The following is a 6,510-nucleotide window of genomic DNA, read 5'->3' on the forward strand; positions in this document are numbered from 1 at the left end:
GGTGGGAAGCTTGAAAATCTCATTAAAGAAAAAGAGAGGGATGGAATGGTCGTTGTTAAACATTTGGAATGTCAATGTGCAAACCGTCTCACCATCCACTTTTTCTTCATGTATTTCAAGAGAGGAGAGGAACTCGAAGGAGAGGCGAGCATAAGTCGGAGCGTTCAAGCTAATAAACTCCTCCAACCAAAGATTTCGGGCTAATCGCCTCACATCCTCATCAATTCCAAGCTTTGTAGTCGTTGATCGATCATAGAACCTTGTTAAAAGAAGCTTTTGGGAAGAGAGCCAGACAAAGTTATTCCAATGCTCGCTCTTTGCAAATTCAATACCGTAGGTCTCACTCACATTTAGTGGTGGTGGCAGCACCTCACGTGTATTAGAGCCACGAGCTCGTTTGGGACGACGAAGGGGAGCCATCTACACAAATAAACCAAGACAATATGTCAAAGGTATGAAAGAGATGGTGCTCACAACAAGTTGCATAACCAAAATCAATGAATCCACAACAATCATTGAGCAAGAATGAATAATAGGTCACATAGCAAGTATGTAAGCACATTCAAACCACAATTTAAGCAAGGATTCACAAACCAATTGAGATCAAAGAGTGAGCAACAACATCATACAAATAGGGTGAACAACATTCACGAGCCCTATGACCACATCAAAGAGGTGAAGACCAACAATGGTGATAGCAAAATAGTAGCACAATAAAGCAAAATCATAGCATCACAAGTTCATAAATTCACCAACAATCATCATGAATGCAAAATTTGGGGTCATGAAATAGGGAAGTTTGAATCACCATTAAAGAGTACATCATAACATTTAAATTCAACAACACAAAACAAGGTGTGAAATTTAACATGAAATTCAATTGAAATGGAGAATTCATACCTTGAGTGATGGTCTAATTCAAATGAAATGGAGAACTAAGCACAACTTTAAGCAAATAACCCCAAACTTGCAAGTTTCAAAAACCCCAATCAACAATACCAAAATTCTCAACTTTGGAGAGAGAAAATCAATTTCAAAGCATAAAAGTGAGAATTTAAAGTGATTATCAACTAAGAAAATTGAAAAATGATGATTTTATGATGAAAAATAGCAGCCAAAATAGAGAGAATGCTTAAACACTACTATGGAAAATGAAGCAAAATGAAATAGGAGAGAGAAAAAGGAAAGGGGTGCGTTTAAGGGGGAACGCAACAGAGGCGCGCGCCCGCGCTACCCCTCTGCACGCCCGCGCAGGCCAGCTGCGCGCGCAGCCGCTCCTTTCTGGGTTGCTTATGCTCGAACAATTTTTGGTGCGCACAACATTCATGATGATGATTAACACAAACATAGGCAGTTTTGTTCTAAACCCATTTTCGATGGGTTCAACATCCATAATTCATTTTCCCACCATCTTGAACCCACCAAAGCTCAATTCTTCTCAAACCTTCCAATAAACACAAGAACACTTCATCTTTAAAATTTGCTACCAAGATTGTTGGAAAACTAACCTCCATCATCTCAAAACTACCTAAAATCACAACAAAAATAGAAAATTGGTTAGTCCATAATCATCAAGAAGAAAGATAAAATAAAAAGGAAAATGGAAAGAAAGTTAGAGAGTTAGGTTGCCTCCCGAGAAGCGCTTGTTTAACGTCATTAGCTTGACGTTCTCCACCCCTTCTCAAGGGGGGTCATATAGAGTCATTCTATGAACAAGGCCAACAAAAACGACATCATAATACTTCTTGAGCTGGTGGTCATTCTCTTTGAAAGGAGATGATGAATCCATTGAAGAAATTTCCACAACTCCATTAGGAAAGACTTGTTGCACCATGAAAGGACCACTCCATCTAGACATGAGCTTTCCGAGGAACAACTTCATCTTGGAATTGTAGAGGAAAACCTTGTCACCAACACAAAACTGCTTTTCTCGATAAGCTCGTCATGAGCTTCCTTAGAACGCGCATTGTAGGTGCTAGCACAATCATATGCATCAAGTCGAAGCTCCTCTAATTCATTAAGATCTAACCACCGTTTCTCTCCCGCACTTGCTAAATCAAAGTTGATTTTCTTGATCGCCCAAAGAGCACGGTGTTCAAGCTCCACCAGAAGATGGAAAGACTTGCCATAGACAAGACGATAAGGAGTAGTGCCAATAGGGGTCTTAAATGCCGTTTGATATGCCACAAGGCATCATCAAGTTTGTCTGCCCAATATTTTCTATTTCTAGCAACCGCCTTCTTAAGAATCAACTTGATTTGATGACACCTCAACTTGACCACTTGTTTGAGGGTGATAAAGAAGACCAAAATGTTGATGAACCCCATGCTTCTTCAACATCTTCTGAAAAGCATTATGCACAAAATGTGAGCCATTGTCACTAATCACCGCCTTGGGAACACCGAACCTTGGGAAAATGATCTTCTTAAACAATTTCATCACCACCTTGTGGTCATTTGTTGGGGAGGCAATGGCCTTAACCCATTTTGACACATAATCCACCGCCACAAGAATGTATTGGTTCCCATAAGAAGAAGAAAACGGTCCCATGAAATCAATTCCCCACACATCAAATACTTTCAACTCAAGAATTGGTTGTTGAGGCATTTCATTGCGCTTTGAGATGTTCCCGGTACATTGACATCGATCACATGTCTTGAAAAACCTCCATGTGTCCTTGAAAAGATGAGGCCACCACAAAACACTTTGAAGAATCTTAGTGGCGATTTTAGAAACACCCATATGACCACCACTAGGATCCGATTGGCACATTTTCAACACACTTGGCACCTCCTCATTTGGAACACAACGTCTTAGTGAGCCATCGATTCCTCTTTTGTACAAGATGGGATCATCCCACAAATAGTGCCTACCCTCTCTCTTGAGCTTCTTCTTTTGGTTTTTAGAGAATGTGGGCGGAAACTCCCCACATGCAAGATAGTTTACCAAGTTGGAAAACCATGGAATCTCTCACATTAACGACATACAAGGAGTCATAAAGCATCGTATCTTCAATTGGAGAACCATCATCTTGGATTTGACAATCTTCAAGGCGAGAAAGATGGTCCGCCACAACATTTTTTCGCTCCTTTTTTATCTCTAATCTCAATGTAAAAAGTTTGAAGCTCGAGCACCCAACAGATCAACCTTGGCTTAGATTCCTTTTTGGCAAAGAGATATTTGAGAGCCACATGATTCGTGAAGACAATGGTCTTAGAATCCAAAAAGTAGCAATGGAACTTTTCAAAACCATGCACAATTGCTAAGAACTCCTTCTCCGTTGTTGTATAGTTCCTTTGAGCTCCATTGAGGGTCTTTAACATATAATAGATGGCATGAAGCTTTTTATCCACCCTTTGACCTAAAACTCCTCCAATGGCTGTATCACTAGCATCGCACATCAATTCAAAAGGCAAATCCCACCTCGGGGCTTGGACAATGAGAGTAGAGATCAAAGCTTTTTTCAACTTATTAAAAGTTTCCAAACATCTATCATCAAACACAAATATGGAATCTTTTTGAAGAATATCATTGAGAGGTTTTGCAATAAGAGAGAAATCCTTGATCAATCTTCTATACAACCCGGCATGCCCCAAGAAAGACCTTACTCATTTCACATTAACCGGAGGTGGAAGCTTCTCAATCACTTCAATCTTTGCTTTGTTCACCTCTATGCCCTTGTGTAGACACCCATATGTGTCTCCCCAAAACCAAACCCAGTAATGAATACCTTTCATGTCATTTGATTATTGAACGAAGCGAAAGTGTGAAAAGCCTAGTAATGAGGATGTTTTTATTAAAATATCTCCTTTCTGTTTTTGAAAATATTTCTTTTCTCACCTTGTTTTATGAAAATGTGCAGTCCAGTTTAGTTTGGTCCGTTATATGGGTCCAATAATAGTGTAGTTGGATGGGCTTGAAAAGACCTTTCCAACGATATATTATAAGCCCAATTCCGATGAATAATGAGGAAGTTATGGCCAAAATACTAAACTGGGCCCAAACCGGATTTTACCTTCGCCCCAATGATCATGTGGAGGGTCCAAAGGTTTAATCCTATTCCTAAACTAATTAGGATTAATTAGAAGCTTCCATAAGTTTCTAAAAGATCTTAATTATCATTTTTGAAAAGATAAAATCAAGGAATTTTAAATTGAATAAAAACTTTCCTTTTTAAAAAAAACTTTTCCTTTTTAAGTCCTAATTTTATTCGAATTTAAAGATGTTAAAAGACGGTCAGATATTATTTTTGTGCCTCATAGTTTTTATCCAAATCTTATATGGTTGGATAGATCTTGAAATTATCTTTCCAATGATATATTATAATATTAATTCCGAGCTATAACGAAAAAGATATGAATGGAATACGAAACTCTATCCAAAACTGACACAGTTACACTATTTCGGTCATATCTTTTTATACAAAAAATATTTTAATTTGATTCTAATTGGGTTGGAAATTAGACTTCAAGATATTTACAACGACATATTATAAGACTTATTTGGACTTCTGTAACAAAAGTTATGATAAAAACAAAATTCACAAAAACTGCTGACCGACAAGTTTTATTTCGATTCGAAATCGGATTCTTTTCTTATTCTTCGACTCTCTTTTTTCCTATAAATAGAGGTCATATCTCCCTTTTTTTCAATCATCTACAACAATCATCTTTATCTCTCTAAATCTAGAAGCTTTCTTTCTCTATTCTTTTTCTAAACCTTCCCTCAAATACAATTCCTCATACATTAGCACTAGACACACCTAGCCAAGTTCGAAATTGCCTTCGCCCTAGACGTGAAAGGTTATAATTTCTGAGGGTTTGGTCCCTAATCTTTTAATCTTTATTTAATTTAATTGTTTGATTTTATATTTTCCTTGAAGTTACTAACGCGTGTATTTTGTTATTAGAAAGAGGTACGAGGCATCAAAGTATGTAATCTTATTGCTCTATTCTTGTGGAAAGCATGTTTAAATTTGTTTAATTCCTAGTATCCTGTTTAGGGTGCCTTTTACTCTTTTATAATATCATGTTAGTATCATGCTAGGGCTAAAGCTTTGATTTTTATGTTTAGTGACATCCTAGGGTTTGTTATTAATCTTGTCAGTATCATGCCTAGGATCTTGCTATTAATATTATGCTTTAACATGATTATGATAATTATGGTTATTATGATTGTTATCATGATTATGATTATTATTTTTATCATGTTGCTTGATGTTTATTTATTGTTATTGCTTGATCACGACTTTTATGCATGTTAAAAGGGAATTTGTACTTGTAATCACGCTTAATAAGATAATTAATAATCTCATTAAAGGCGACTCTTTTGCTCTAGCTTCCTTCCCTTTGGACGCCACCATACTTAAGTGTATGATCACAGTGGGGTTCAAGTTTGGGGTAATGCTTGAAATATTCCCTACACCTTGTGACCAAGGACAATGCCTTTCTCAACCACGAAATGACATGTCTCCCAATTCAAAACCAAATTAACCTTCTCACATCAAGCCAAACATTTCTCAAGATTCTCAAGGCACGCCTCAAATGAAACTCCTCCTATTGAAAAATCATCCATAAACACCTCCATTTCCTCTTCCAACATATCTCCAAATATGCTCATCATACATCGTTGGAAAGTGGCAGGGGCGTTGCAAAGCCGAAATGGCATTCTTCTATAGGCAAAAGTTCCATATGGATAAGTAAAAGTTGTTTTCTCTTGGTCATATGGGTGAATAGGAATTTGGAAAAACCTGGAATATCCATCAAGAAAGCAATAATATTTGTGCCTTGTTCGTCTTTCAAGCATTTGATCAATGAAAGGAGGGGGAAAATTGATAGGAATGGTGTCCTTTGAACAAGTGTATTATTCCGATAGAGGGTTCGGAGCTATTGAAAAGTTATTTATTCAGTAAGTTCAAGTGATCGGAATGCCTAGGTGGAGCCTGCTTCCAATCAGTAGTATTAATGCATAATTAATATTACAGCTTAACCTTGACTGAACCCTTCGGGTTACACCCAAGCAACTAACGATCCAACACAACCAATTGATTCGGAAGGAATTACTGAGTCGCTCGAGTAATTAATATTTAGACGTCGGAAATTGAGCTAGGAGCGTCGAAACCGAGCTTCGAAAGTCAAGTCGAATTAATTAAAGACAAGACGGTAAAATCACTAATTAATCAACAATTTACCGAAATACCCCTAGCATCGGAATGCCCCACCGAGTGCTAGGGGCATTTGGTATAGCCATGATGGCTAGCAAGCGCACCAAGCCAAGCCTAGGTTGGCTGGTGTGTGCTAGCACACCATGGCTAGCAAGGTTGCCAGAACATGACTAGAGAGCCACGCTAGCATGTGCATTGCAATTGCAGCCAGCTAGCAACAATGCGCGCATGGCGCGCTAGCCAACTGTAGCCAGCCCGCGGTAGCATGGCGAGCATGGTGCTGCGCCCAGCCACGCTAACAGTAGGCCAGCCGCACACCAAGGGCTAGCTGGGCTGCTTGGGTGCCT

This window comes from Chenopodium album, chromosome 14 (assembly GCF_948465745.1).
Source record: "Chenopodium album chromosome 14, dcCheAlbu1.1, whole genome shotgun sequence".
Classification (NCBI taxonomy): domain Eukaryota; kingdom Viridiplantae; phylum Streptophyta; class Magnoliopsida; order Caryophyllales; family Amaranthaceae; genus Chenopodium; species Chenopodium album.